Source organism: Salvelinus fontinalis, chromosome 40 (genome assembly GCF_029448725.1).
Source record: "Salvelinus fontinalis isolate EN_2023a chromosome 40, ASM2944872v1, whole genome shotgun sequence".
In the NCBI taxonomy this organism is placed as follows: Eukaryota; Metazoa; Chordata; class Actinopteri; order Salmoniformes; family Salmonidae; genus Salvelinus; species Salvelinus fontinalis.
The window spans coordinates 6,485,813-6,499,943 of NC_074704.1; positions in this window are offsets into that span (position 1 = coordinate 6,485,813).

Consider the following 14,131-nt stretch of genomic DNA (forward strand, 5'->3'; position numbering starts at 1 on the left):
GTCCTTCATAAACTCAGAGCATTGTCAGATTGTCCTTCATAAACTCAGAGTGTTGTCAGATTGTCCTTCATAAACTCAGAGCATTGTCAGATTGTCCCTTTATAAACTCAGAGCATTGTCAGATTGTCCCTTCATAAACTCAGAGCGTTGTCAAATTGTTCCTTTATAAACTCAGAGCGTTGTCAGATTGTACCTTCATAAACTCAGAGGGTTGTCAGATTGTCCCTTCATAAACTCAGAGCGTTGTCAGATTGTCCCTTCATAAACTCAGAGTGTTATCAGATTGTCCTTCATAAACTCAGAGCATTGTCAGATTGTCCTTCATAAACTCAGAGTGTTGTCAGATTGTCCTTCATAAACTCAGAGCATTGTCAGATTGTCCTTCATAAACTCAGAGTGTTGTCAGATTGTCCTTCATAAACTCAGAGCATTGTCAGATTGTCCTTCATAAACTCAGAGTGTTGTCAGATTGTCCTTCATAAACTCAGAGCGTTGTCAGATGGTCCTTCATAAACTCAGAGCATTGTCAGATTGTCCTTCATAAACTCAGAGTGTTGTCAGATTGTCCTTCATAAACTCAGAGCATTGTCAGATTGTCCCTTCATAAACTCAGAGTGTTGTCAGATTGTCCCTTCATAAACTCAGAGTGTTGTCAGATTGTCCCTTCATAAACTCAGAGTGTTGTCAGATTGTCCCTTCATAAACTCAGAGCGTTGTCAGATTGTCCCTTTATAAACTCAGAGCGTTGTCAGATTGTCCCTTCATAAACTCAGAGTGTTGTCAGATTGTCCCTTCATAAACTCAGAGTGTTGTCAGATTGTCCTTCATAAACTCAGAGCGTTGTCAGATTGTCCCTTCATAAACTCAGAGTGTTGTCAGATTGTCCTTCATAAACTCGGAGCATTGTCAGATTGTCCTTCATAAACTCAGAGTGTTGTCAGATTGTCCTTCATAAACTCAGAGCATAGTCAGATTGTCCCTTCATAAACTCAGAGCGTTGTCAGATTGTCCCTTTGTAAACTCAGAGCGTTGTCATATTGTCCCTTTATAAACTCAGAGCGTTGTCAGATTGTCCCTTTATAAACTCAGAGCGTTGTCAGATTGTCCCTTTATAAACTCAGAGCGTTGTCAGGTTGTCCCTTTATAAACTCAGAGCGTTGTCAGATTGTCCCTTCATAAACTCAGAGTGTTGTCAGATTGTCCCTTTATAAACTCAGAGGGTTGTCAGATTGTCCCTTCATAAACTCAGAGGGTTGTCAGATTGTCCCTTCATAAACTCAGAGGGTTGTCAGATTGTCCCTTCATAAACTCAGAGGGTTGTCAGATTGTCCCTTCATAAACTCAGAGGGTTGTCAGATTGTCCCTTCATGAACTCAGAGGGTTGTCAGATTGTCCCTTCATAAACTCATAGTGTTGTCAGATTGTCCCTTCATAAACTCATAGTGTTGTCAGATGGTCCCTTCATAAACTCAGAGGGTTGTCAGATTGTCCCTTCATAAACTCAGAGCGTTGTCAGATTGTCCCTTCATAAACTCAGAGTGTTGTCAGATTGTCCTTCATAAACTCAGAGCGTTGTCAGATTGTCCCTTCATAAACTCAGAGCGTTGTCAGATTGTCCTTCATAAACTCAGAGCGTTGTCAGATTGTCCTTCATAAACTCAGAGCGTTGTCAGATTGTCCTTCATAAACTCAGAGTGTTGTCAGATTGTCCTTCATAAACTCAGAGCATTGTCAGATTGTCCCTTCATAAACTCAGAGCGTTGTCAGATTGTCCCTTTATAAACTCAGAGCGTTGTCAGATTGTCCCTTTATAAACTCAGAGCGTTGTCAGATTGTCCTTTATAAACTCAGAGCGTTGTCAGATTGTCCCTTTATAAACTCAGAGCGTTGTCAGATTGTCCCTTTATAAACTCAGAGCGTTGTCAGATTGTCCCTTCATAAACTCAGAGTGTTGTCAGATTGTCCCTTCATAAACTCAGAGCATTGTCAGATTGTCCCTTCATAAACTCAGAGTCTTGTCAGATTGTCCTTCATAAACTCAGAGCGTTGTCAGATTGTCCCTTCAAAAACTCAGAGCGTTGTCAGATTGTCCTTCATAAACTCAGAGCATTGTCAGATTGTCCTTCATAAACTCAGAGTGTTGTCAGATTGTCCTTCATAAACTCAGAGCATTGTCAGATTGTCCCTTCATAAACTCAGAGCGTTGTCAGATTGTCCCTTTGTAAACTCAGAGCGTTGTCATATTGTCCCTTTATAAACTCAGAGCGTTGTCAGATTGTCCCTTTATAAACTCCTGAGCGTTGTCAGATTGTCCCTTCATAAACTCAGAGTGTTGTCAGATTGTCCCTTCATAAACTCAGAGCGTTGTCAGATTGTCCCTTTATAAACTCAGAGCGTTGTCAGATTGTCCCTTCATAAACTCAGAGTGTTGTCAGATTGTCCCTTCATAAACTCAGAGTGTTGTCAGATTGTCCTTCATAAACTCAGAGCGTTGTCAGATTGTCCCTTCATAAACTCAGAGTGTTGTCAGATTGTCCTTCATAAACTCAGAGCGTTGTCAGATTGTCCCTTCATAAACTCAGAGTGTTGTCAGATTGTCCTTCATAAACTCAGAGCGTTGTCAGATTGTCCCTTCATAAACTCAGAGTGTTGTCAGATTGTCCTTCATAAACTCAGAGCATTGTCAGATTGTCCTTCATAAACTCAGAGTGTTGTCAGATTGTCCTTCATAAACTCAGAGCATTGTCAGATTGTCCCTTCATAAACTCAGAGCGTTGTCAGATTGTCCCTTTGTAAACTCAGAGCGTTGTCATATTGTCCCTTTGTAAACTCAGAGCGTTGTCAGATTGTCCCTTCATAAACTCAGAGGGTTGTCAGATTGTCCCTTCATAAACTCAGAGGGTTGTCAGATTGTCCCTTCATAAACTCAGAGGGTTGTCAGATTGTCCCTTCATAAACTCAGAGGGTTGTCAGATTGTCCATTCATAAACTCAGAGCGTTGTCAGATTGTCCCTTCATAAACTCAGAGGGTTGTCAGATTGTCCCTTCATAAACTCAGAGCGTTGTCAGATTGTCCCTTCATGAACTCAGAGGGTTGTCAGATTGTCCCTTCATAAACTCATAGTGTTGTCAGATTGTCCCTTTATAAACTCAGAGCGTTGTCAGATTGTCCCTTTATAAACTCCTGAGCGTTGTCAGATTGTCCCTTTATAAACTCAGAGCGTTGTCAGGTTGTCCCTTTATAAACTCAGAGCGTTGTCAGATTGTCCCTTCATAAACTCAGAGTGTTGTCGGATTGTCCCTTTATAAACTCAGAGGGTTGTCAGATTGTCCCTTCATAAACTCAGAGGGTTGTCAGATTGTCCCTTCATAAACTCAGAGGGTTGTCAGATTGTCCCTTCATAAACTCAGAGGGTTGTCAGATTGTCCCTTCATAAACTCAGAGGGTTGTCAGATTGTCCATTCATAATCTCAGAGCGTTGTCAGATTGTCCCTTCATAAACTCAGAGGGTTGTCAGATTGTCCCTTCATAAACTCAGAGCGTTGTCAGATTGTCCCTTCATGAACTCAGAGGGTTGTCAGATTGTCCCTTCATAAACTCATAGTGTTGTCAGATTGTCCCTTCATAAACTCATAGTGTTGTCAGATGGTCCCTTCATAAACTCAGAGGGTTGTCAGATTGTCCCTTTATAAACTCAGAGCGTTGTCAGATTGTCCCTTCATAAACTCAGAGTGTTGTCAGATTGTCCCTTCATAAACTCAGAGCGTTGTCACAATGTCCCTTCATAAACTCAGAGTGTAGTCAGATTGTCCCTTCATAAACTCAGAGCGTTGTCAGATTGTCCTTCATAAACTCAGAGCGTTGTCAGATTGTCCCTTCATAAACTCAGAGCATTGTCAGATTGTCCTTCATAAACTCAGAGTGTTGTCAGATTGTCCTTCATAAACTCAGAGCATTGTCAGATTGTCCCTTCATAAACTCAGAGCGTTGTCAGATTGTCCCTTTGTAAACTCAGAGCGTTGTCATATTGTCCCTTTGTAAACTCAGAGCGTTGTCATATTGTCCCTTTATAAACTCAGAGGGTTGTCAGATTGTCCCTTCATAAACTCAGAGGGTTGTCAGATTGTCCCTTCATAAACTCAGAGGGTTGTCAGATTGTCCATTCATAATCTCAGAGCGTTGTCAGATTGTCCCTTCATAAACTCAGAGGGTTGTCAGATTGTCCCTTCATAAACTCAGAGCGTTGTCAGATTGTCCCTTCATGAACTCAGAGGGTTGTCAGATTGTCCCTTCATAAACTCATAGTGTTGTCAGATTGTCCCTTCATAAACTCATAGTGTTGTCAGATGGTCCCTTCATAAACTCAGAGGGTTGTCAGATTGTCCCTTTATAAACTCAGAGCGTTGTCAGATTGTCCCTTCATAAACTCAGAGTGTTGTCAGATTGTCCCTTCATAAACTCAGAGCGTTGTCACAATGTCCCTTCATAAACTCAGAGTGTAGTCAGATTGTCCCTTCATAAACTCAGAGCGTTGTCAGATTGTCCTTCATAAACTCAGAGCGTTGTCAGATTGTCCCTTCATAAACTCAGAGCATTGTCAGATTGTCCTTCATAAACTCAGAGTGTTGTCAGATTGTCCTTCATAAACTCAGAGCATTGTCAGATTGTCCCTTCATAAACTCAGAGCGTTGTCAGATTGTCCCTTTGTAAACTCAGAGCGTTGTCATATTGTCCCTTTGTAAACTCAGAGCGTTGTCATATTGTCCCTTTATAAACTCAGAGCGTTGTCAGATTGTCCCTTTATAAACTCCTGAGCGTTGTCTGATTGTCCCTTTATAAACTCAGAGCGTTGTCAGGTTGTCCCTTTATAAACTCAGAGCGTTGTCAGATTGTCCCTTCATAAACTCAGAGTGTTGTCGGATTGTCCCTTTATAAACTCAGAGGGTTGTCAGATTGTCCCTTCATAAACTCAGAGGGTTGTCAGATTGTCCCTTCATAAACTCAGAGGGTTGTCAGATTGTCCCTTCATAAACTCAGAGGGTTGTCAGATTGTCCCTTCATAAACTCAGAGGGTTGTCAGATTGTCCATTCATAAACTCAGAGCGTTGTCAGATTGTCCCTTCATAAACTCAGAGGGTTGTCAGATTGTCCCTTCATAAACTCAGAGCGTTGTCAGATTGTCCCTTCATGAACTCAGAGGGTTGTCAGATTGTCCCTTCATAAACTCATAGTGTTGTCAGATTGTCCCTTTATAAACTCAGAGCGTTGTCAGATTGTCCCTTTATAAACTCCTGAGCGTTGTCAGATTGTCCCTTTATAAACTCAGAGCGTTGTCAGGTTGTCCCTTTATAAACTCAGAGCGTTGTCAGATTGTCCCTTCATAAACTCAGAGTGTTGTCGGATTGTCCCTTTATAAACTCAGAGGGTTGTCAGATTGTCCCTTCATAAACTCAGAGGGTTGTCAGATTGTCCCTTCATAAACTCAGAGGGTTGTCAGATTGTCCCTTCATAAACTCAGAGGGTTGTCAGATTGTCCCTTCATAAACTCAGAGGGTTGTCAGATTGTCCATTCATAATCTCAGAGCGTTGTCAGATTGTCCCTTCATAAACTCAGAGGGTTGTCAGATTGTCCCTTCATAAACTCAGAGCGTTGTCAGATTGTCCCTTCATGAACTCAGAGGGTTGTCAGATTGTCCCTTCATAAACTCATAGTGTTGTCAGATTGTCCCTTCATAAACTCATAGTGTTGTCAGATGGTCCCTTCATAAACTCAGAGGGTTGTCAGATTGTCCCTTTATAAACTCAGAGCGTTGTCAGATTGTCCCTTCATAAACTCAGAGTGTTGTCAGATTGTCCCTTCATAAACTCAGAGCGTTGTCACAATGTCCCTTCATAAACTCAGAGTGTAGTCAGATTGTCCCTTCATAAACTCAGAGCGTTGTCAGATTGTCCTTCATAAACTCAGAGCGTTGTCAGATTGTCCCTTCATAAACTCAGAGCGTTGTCAGATTGTCCTTCATAAACTCAGAGCGTTGTCAGATTGTCCTTCATAAACTCAGAGCGCTGTCAGATTGTCCTTCATAAACTCAGAGTGTTGTCAGATTGTCCTTCATAAACTCAGAGCATTGTCAGATTGTCCCTTTATAAACTCAGAGCATTGTCAGATTGTCCCTTCATAAACTCAGAGCGTTGTCAGATTGTTCCTTTATAAACTCAGAGCGTTGTCAGATTGTACCTTCATAAACTCAGAGTGTTGTCAGATTGTCCCTTCATAAACTCAGAGCATTGTCAGATTGTCCCTTTATAAACTCAGAGCATTGTCAGATTGTCCCTTCATAAACTCAGAGCGTTGTCAAATTGTTCCTTCATAAACTCAGAGTGTTGTCAGATTGTCGCTTCATAAACTCAGAGTGTTGTCAGATTGTCCCTTCATAAACTCAGAGTCTTGTCAGATTGTCCTTCATAAACTCAGAGCGTTGTCAGATTGTCCCTTCATAAACTCAGAGTGTTGTCACAATGTCCCTTCATAAACTCAGAGTGTTGTCAGATTGTCCCTTCATAAACTCAGAGTGTTGTCAGATTGTCCTTCATAAACTCAGAGCGTTGTCAGATTGTCCTTCATAAACTCAGAGCATTGTCAGATTGTCCTTCATAAACTCAGAGTGTTGTCAGATTGTCCTTCATAAACTCAGAGCGTTGTCAGATTGTCCTTCATAAACTCAGAGCGTTGTCAGATTGTCCTTCATAAACTCAGAGTGTTGTCAGATTGTCCTTCATAAACTCAGAGCATTGTCAGATTGTCCCTTTATAAACTCAGAGCATTGTCAGATTGTCCCTTCATAAACTCAGAGCGTTGTCAAATTGTTCCTTTATAAACTCAGAGCGTTGTCAGATTGTACCTTCATAAACTCAGAGGGTTGTCAGATTGTCCCTTCATAAACTCAGAGCGTTGTCAGATTGTCCCTTCATAAACTCAGAGTGTTATCAGATTGTCCTTCATAAACTCAGAGCATTGTCAGATTGTCCTTCATAAACTCAGAGTGTTGTCAGATTGTCCTTCATAAACTCAGAGCATTGTCAGATTGTCCTTCATAAACTCAGAGTGTTGTCAGATTGTCCTTCATAAACTCAGAGCGTTGTCAGATGGTCCTTCATAAACTCAGAGCATTGTCAGATTGTCCTTCATAAACTCAGAGTGTTGTCAGATTGTCCTTCATAAACTCAGAGCATTGTCAGATTGTCCCTTCATAAACTCAGAGTGTTGTCAGATTGTCCCTTCATAAACTCAGAGTGTTGTCAGATTGTCCCTTCATAAACTCAGAGTGTTGTCAGATTGTCCCTTCATAAACTCAGAGCGTTGTCAGATTGTCCCTTTATAAACTCAGAGCGTTGTCAGATTGTCCCTTCATAAACTCAGAGTGTTGTCAGATTGTCCCTTCATAAACTCAGAGTGTTGTCAGATTGTCCTTCATAAACTCAGAGCGTTGTCAGATTGTCCCTTCATAAACTCAGAGTGTTGTCAGATTGTCCTTCATAAACTCGGAGCATTGTCAGATTGTCCTTCATAAACTCAGAGTGTTGTCAGATTGTCCTTCATAAACTCAGAGCATAGTCAGATTGTCCCTTCATAAACTCAGAGCGTTGTCAGATTGTCCCTTTGTAAACTCAGAGCGTTGTCATATTGTCCCTTTATAAACTCAGAGCGTTGTCAGATTGTCCCTTCATAAACTCAGAGTGTTGTCAGATTGTCCTTCATAAACTCAGAGCGTTGTCAGATTGTCCCTTCATAAACTCAGAGTGTTGTCAGATTGTCCTTCATAAACTCAGAGCATTGTCAGATTGTCCTTCATAAACTCAGAGTGTTGTCAGATTGTCCTTCATAAACTAAGAGCATTGTCAGATTGTCCCTTCATAAATTCAGAGCGTTGTCAGATTGTCCCTTTGTAAACTCAGAGCGTTGTCATATTGTCCCTTTATAAACTCAGAGCGTTGTCAGATTGTCCCTTTATAAACTCAGAGCGTTGTCAGATTGTCCCTTTATAAACTCAGAGCGTTGTCAGGTTGTCCCTTTATAAACTCAGAGCGTTGTCAGATTGTCCCTTCATAAACTCAGAGTGTTGTCAGATTGTCCCTTTATAAACTCAGAGGGTTGTCAGATTGTCCCTTCATAAACTCAGAGGGTTGTCAGATTGTCCCTTCATAAACTCAGAGGGTTGTCAGATTGTCCCTTCATAAACTCAGAGGGTTGTCAGATTGTCCCTTCATAAACTCAGAGGGTTGTCAGATTGTCCCTTCATGAACTCAGAGGGTTGTCAGATTGTCCCTTCATAAACTCATAGTGTTGTCAGATTGTCCCTTCATAAACTCATAGTGTTGTCAGATGGTCCCTTCATAAACTCAGAGGGTTGTCAGATTGTCCCTTCATAAACTCAGAGCGTTGTCAGATTGTCCCTTCATAAACTCAGAGTGTTGTCAGATTGTCCTTCATAAACTCAGAGCGTTGTCAGATTGTCCCTTCATAAACTCAGAGCGTTGTCAGATTGTCCTTCATAAACTCAGAGCGTTGTCAGATTGTCCTTCATAAACTCAGAGCGTTGTCAGATTGTCCTTCATAAACTCAGAGGGTTGTCAGATTGTCCTTCATAAACTCAGAGCATTGTCAGATTGTCCCTTCATAAACTCAGAGGGTTGTCAGATTGTCCCTTCATAAACTCAGAGCGTTGTCAGATTGTCCCTTCATGAACTCAGAGGGTTGTCAGATTGTCCCTTCATAAACTCATAGTGTTGTCAGATTGTCCCTTCATAAACTCATAGTGTTGTCAGATGGTCCCTTCATAAACTCAGAGGGTTGTCAGATTGTCCCTTTATAAACTCAGAGCGTTGTCAGATTGTCCCTTCATAAACTCAGAGTGTTGTCAGATTGTCCCTTCATAAACTCAGAGCGTTGTCACAATGTCCCTTCATAAACTCAGAGTGTAGTCAGATTGTCCCTTCATAAACTCAGAGCGTTGTCAGATTGTCCTTCATAAACTCAGAGCGTTGTCAGATTGTCCCTTCATAAACTCAGAGCATTGTCAGATTGTCCTTCATAAACTCAGAGTGTTGTCAGATTGTCCTTCATAAACTCAGAGCATTGTCAGATTGTCCCTTCATAAACTCAGAGCGTTGTCAGATTGTCCCTTTGTAAACTCAGAGCGTTGTCATATTGTCCCTTTGTAAACTCAGAGCGTTGTCATATTGTCCCTTTATAAACTCAGAGGGTTGTCAGATTGTCCCTTCATAAACTCAGAGGGTTGTCAGATTGTCCCTTCATAAACTCAGAGGGTTGTCAGATTGTCCATTCATAATCTCAGAGCGTTGTCAGATTGTCCCTTCATAAACTCAGAGGGTTGTCAGATTGTCCCTTCATAAACTCAGAGCGTTGTCAGATTGTCCCTTCATGAACTCAGAGGGTTGTCAGATTGTCCCTTCATAAACTCATAGTGTTGTCAGATTGTCCCTTCATAAACTCATAGTGTTGTCAGATGGTCCCTTCATAAACTCAGAGGGTTGTCAGATTGTCCCTTTATAAACTCAGAGCGTTGTCAGATTGTCCCTTCATAAACTCAGAGTGTTGTCAGATTGTCCCTTCATAAACTCAGAGCGTTGTCACAATGTCCCTTCATAAACTCAGAGTGTAGTCAGATTGTCCCTTCATAAACTCAGAGCGTTGTCAGATTGTCCTTCATAAACTCAGAGCGTTGTCAGATTGTCCCTTCATAAACTCAGAGCATTGTCAGATTGTCCTTCATAAACTCAGAGTGTTGTCAGATTGTCCTTCATAAACTCAGAGCATTGTCAGATTGTCCCTTCATAAACTCAGAGCGTTGTCAGATTGTCCCTTTGTAAACTCAGAGCGTTGTCATATTGTCCCTTTGTAAACTCAGAGCGTTGTCATATTGTCCCTTTATAAACTCAGAGCGTTGTCAGATTGTCCCTTTATAAACTCCTGAGCGTTGTCTGATTGTCCCTTTATAAACTCAGAGCGTTGTCAGGTTGTCCCTTTATAAACTCAGAGCGTTGTCAGATTGTCCCTTCATAAACTCAGAGTGTTGTCGGATTGTCCCTTTATAAACTCAGAGGGTTGTCAGATTGTCCCTTCATAAACTCAGAGGGTTGTCAGATTGTCCCTTCATAAACTCAGAGGGTTGTCAGATTGTCCCTTCATAAACTCAGAGGGTTGTCAGATTGTCCCTTCATAAACTCAGAGGGTTGTCAGATTGTCCATTCATAAACTCAGAGCGTTGTCAGATTGTCCCTTCATAAACTCAGAGGGTTGTCAGATTGTCCCTTCATAAACTCAGAGCGTTGTCAGATTGTCCCTTCATGAACTCAGAGGGTTGTCAGATTGTCCCTTCATAAACTCATAGTGTTGTCAGATTGTCCCTTTATAAACTCAGAGCGTTGTCAGATTGTCCCTTTATAAACTCCTGAGCGTTGTCAGATTGTCCCTTTATAAACTCAGAGCGTTGTCAGGTTGTCCCTTTATAAACTCAGAGCGTTGTCAGATTGTCCCTTCATAAACTCAGAGTGTTGTCGGATTGTCCCTTTATAAACTCAGAGGGTTGTCAGATTGTCCCTTCATAAACTCAGAGGGTTGTCAGATTGTCCCTTCATAAACTCAGAGGGTTGTCAGATTGTCCCTTCATAAACTCAGAGGGTTGTCAGATTGTCCCTTCATAAACTCAGAGGGTTGTCAGATTGTCCATTCATAATCTCAGAGCGTTGTCAGATTGTCCCTTCATAAACTCAGAGGGTTGTCAGATTGTCCCTTCATAAACTCAGAGCGTTGTCAGATTGTCCCTTCATGAACTCAGAGGGTTGTCAGATTGTCCCTTCATAAACTCATAGTGTTGTCAGATTGTCCCTTCATAAACTCATAGTGTTGTCAGATGGTCCCTTCATAAACTCAGAGGGTTGTCAGATTGTCCCTTTATAAACTCAGAGCGTTGTCAGATTGTCCCTTCATAAACTCAGAGTGTTGTCAGATTGTCCCTTCATAAACTCAGAGCGTTGTCACAATGTCCCTTCATAAACTCAGAGTGTAGTCAGATTGTCCCTTCATAAACTCAGAGCGTTGTCAGATTGTCCTTCATAAACTCAGAGCGTTGTCAGATTGTCCCTTCATAAACTCAGAGCGTTGTCAGATTGTCCTTCATAAACTCAGAGCGTTGTCAGATTGTCCTTCATAAACTCAGAGCGCTGTCAGATTGTCCTTCATAAACTCAGAGTGTTGTCAGATTGTCCTTCATAAACTCAGAGCATTGTCAGATTGTCCCTTTATAAACTCAGAGCATTGTCAGATTGTCCCTTCATAAACTCAGAGCGTTGTCAGATTGTTCCTTTATAAACTCAGAGCGTTGTCAGATTGTACCTTCATAAACTCAGAGTGTTGTCAGATTGTCCCTTCATAAACTCAGAGCATTGTCAGATTGTCCCTTTATAAACTCAGAGCATTGTCAGATTGTCCCTTCATAAACTCAGAGCGTTGTCAAATTGTTCCTTCATAAACTCAGAGTGTTGTCAGATTGTCGCTTCATAAACTCAGAGTGTTGTCAGATTGTCCCTTCATAAACTCAGAGTCTTGTCAGATTGTCCTTCATAAACTCAGAGCGTTGTCAGATTGTCCCTTCATAAACTCAGAGTGTTGTCACAATGTCCCTTCATAAACTCAGAGTGTTGTCAGATTGTCCCTTCATAAACTCAGAGTGTTGTCAGATTGTCCTTCATAAACTCAGAGCGTTGTCAGATTGTCCTTCATAAACTCAGAGCATTGTCAGATTGTCCTTCATAAACTCAGAGTGTTGTCAGATTGTCCTTCATAAACTCAGAGCGTTGTCAGATTGTCCTTCATAAACTCAGAGCGTTGTCAGATTGTCCTTCATAAACTCAGAGTGTTGTCAGATTGTCCTTCATAAACTCAGAGCATTGTCAGATTGTCCCTTTATAAACTCAGAGCATTGTCAGATTGTCCCTTCATAAACTCAGAGCGTTGTCAAATTGTTCCTTTATAAACTCAGAGCGTTGTCAGATTGTACCTTCATAAACTCAGAGGGTTGTCAGATTGTCCCTTCATAAACTCAGAGCGTTGTCAGATTGTCCCTTCATAAACTCAGAGTGTTATCAGATTGTCCTTCATAAACTCAGAGCATTGTCAGATTGTCCTTCATAAACTCAGAGTGTTGTCAGATTGTCCTTCATAAACTCAGAGCATTGTCAGATTGTCCTTCATAAACTCAGAGTGTTGTCAGATTGTCCTTCATAAACTCAGAGCGTTGTCAGATGGTCCTTCATAAACTCAGAGCATTGTCAGATTGTCCTTCATAAACTCAGAGTGTTGTCAGATTGTCCTTCATAAACTCAGAGCATTGTCAGATTGTCCCTTCATAAACTCAGAGTGTTGTCAGATTGTCCCTTCATAAACTCAGAGTGTTGTCAGATTGTCCCTTCATAAACTCAGAGTGTTGTCAGATTGTCCCTTCATAAACTCAGAGCGTTGTCAGATTGTCCCTTTATAAACTCAGAGCGTTGTCAGATTGTCCCTTCATAAACTCAGAGTGTTGTCAGATTGTCCCTTCATAAACTCAGAGTGTTGTCAGATTGTCCTTCATAAACTCAGAGCGTTGTCAGATTGTCCCTTCATAAACTCAGAGTGTTGTCAGATTGTCCTTCATAAACTCGGAGCATTGTCAGATTGTCCTTCATAAACTCAGAGTGTTGTCAGATTGTCCTTCATAAACTCAGAGCATAGTCAGATTGTCCCTTCATAAACTCAGAGCGTTGTCAGATTGTCCCTTTGTAAACTCAGAGCGTTGTCATATTGTCCCTTTATAAACTCAGAGCGTTGTCAGATTGTCCCTTCATAAACTCAGAGTGTTGTCAGATTGTCCTTCATAAACTCAGAGCGTTGTCAGATTGTCCCTTCATAAACTCAGAGTGTTGTCAGATTGTCCTTCATAAACTCAGAGCATTGTCAGATTGTCCTTCATAAACTCAGAGTGTTGTCAGATTGTCCTTCATAAACTAAGAGCATTGTCAGATTGTCCCTTCATAAATTCAGAGCGTTGTCAGATTGTCCCTTTGTAAACTCAGAGCGTTGTCATATTGTCCCTTTATAAACTCAGAGCGTTGTCAGATTGTCCCTTTATAAACTCAGAGCGTTGTCAGATTGTCCCTTTATAAACTCAGAGCGTTGTCAGGTTGTCCCTTTATAAACTCAGAGCGTTGTCAGATTGTCCCTTCATAAACTCAGAGTGTTGTCAGATTGTCCCTTTATAAACTCAGAGGGTTGTCAGATTGTCCCTTCATAAACTCAGAGGGTTGTCAGATTGTCCCTTCATAAACTCAGAGGGTTGTCAGATTGTCCCTTCATAAACTCAGAGGGTTGTCAGATTGTCCCTTCATAAACTCAGAGGGTTGTCAGATTGTCCCTTCATGAACTCAGAGGGTTGTCAGATTGTCCCTTCATAAACTCATAGTGTTGTCAGATTGTCCCTTCATAAACTCATAGTGTTGTCAGATGGTCCCTTCATAAACTCAGAGGGTTGTCAGATTGTCCCTTCATAAACTCAGAGCGTTGTCAGATTGTCCCTTCATAAACTCAGAGTGTTGTCAGATTGTCCTTCATAAACTCAGAGCGTTGTCAGATTGTCCCTTCATAAACTCAGAGCGTTGTCAGATTGTCCTTCATAAACTCAGAGCGTTGTCAGATTGTCCTTCATAAACTCAGAGCGTTGTCAGATTGTCCTTCATAAACTCAGAGGGTTGTCAGATTGTCCTTCATAAACTCAGAGCATTGTCAGATTGTCCCTTCATAAACTCAGAGCGTTGTCAGATTGTCCCTTTATAAACTCAGAGCGTTGTCAGATTGTCCCTTTATAAACTCAGAGCGTTGTCAGATTGTCCTTTATAAACTCAGAGCGTTGTCAGATTGTCCCTTTATAAACTCAGAGCGTTGTCAGATTGTCCCTTTATAAACTCAGAGCGTTGTCAGATTGTCCCTTCATAAACTCAGAGTGTTGTCAGATTGTCCCTTCATAAACTCAGAGCATTGTCAGATTGTCCCTTCATAAACTCAGAGTCTTGTCAGAT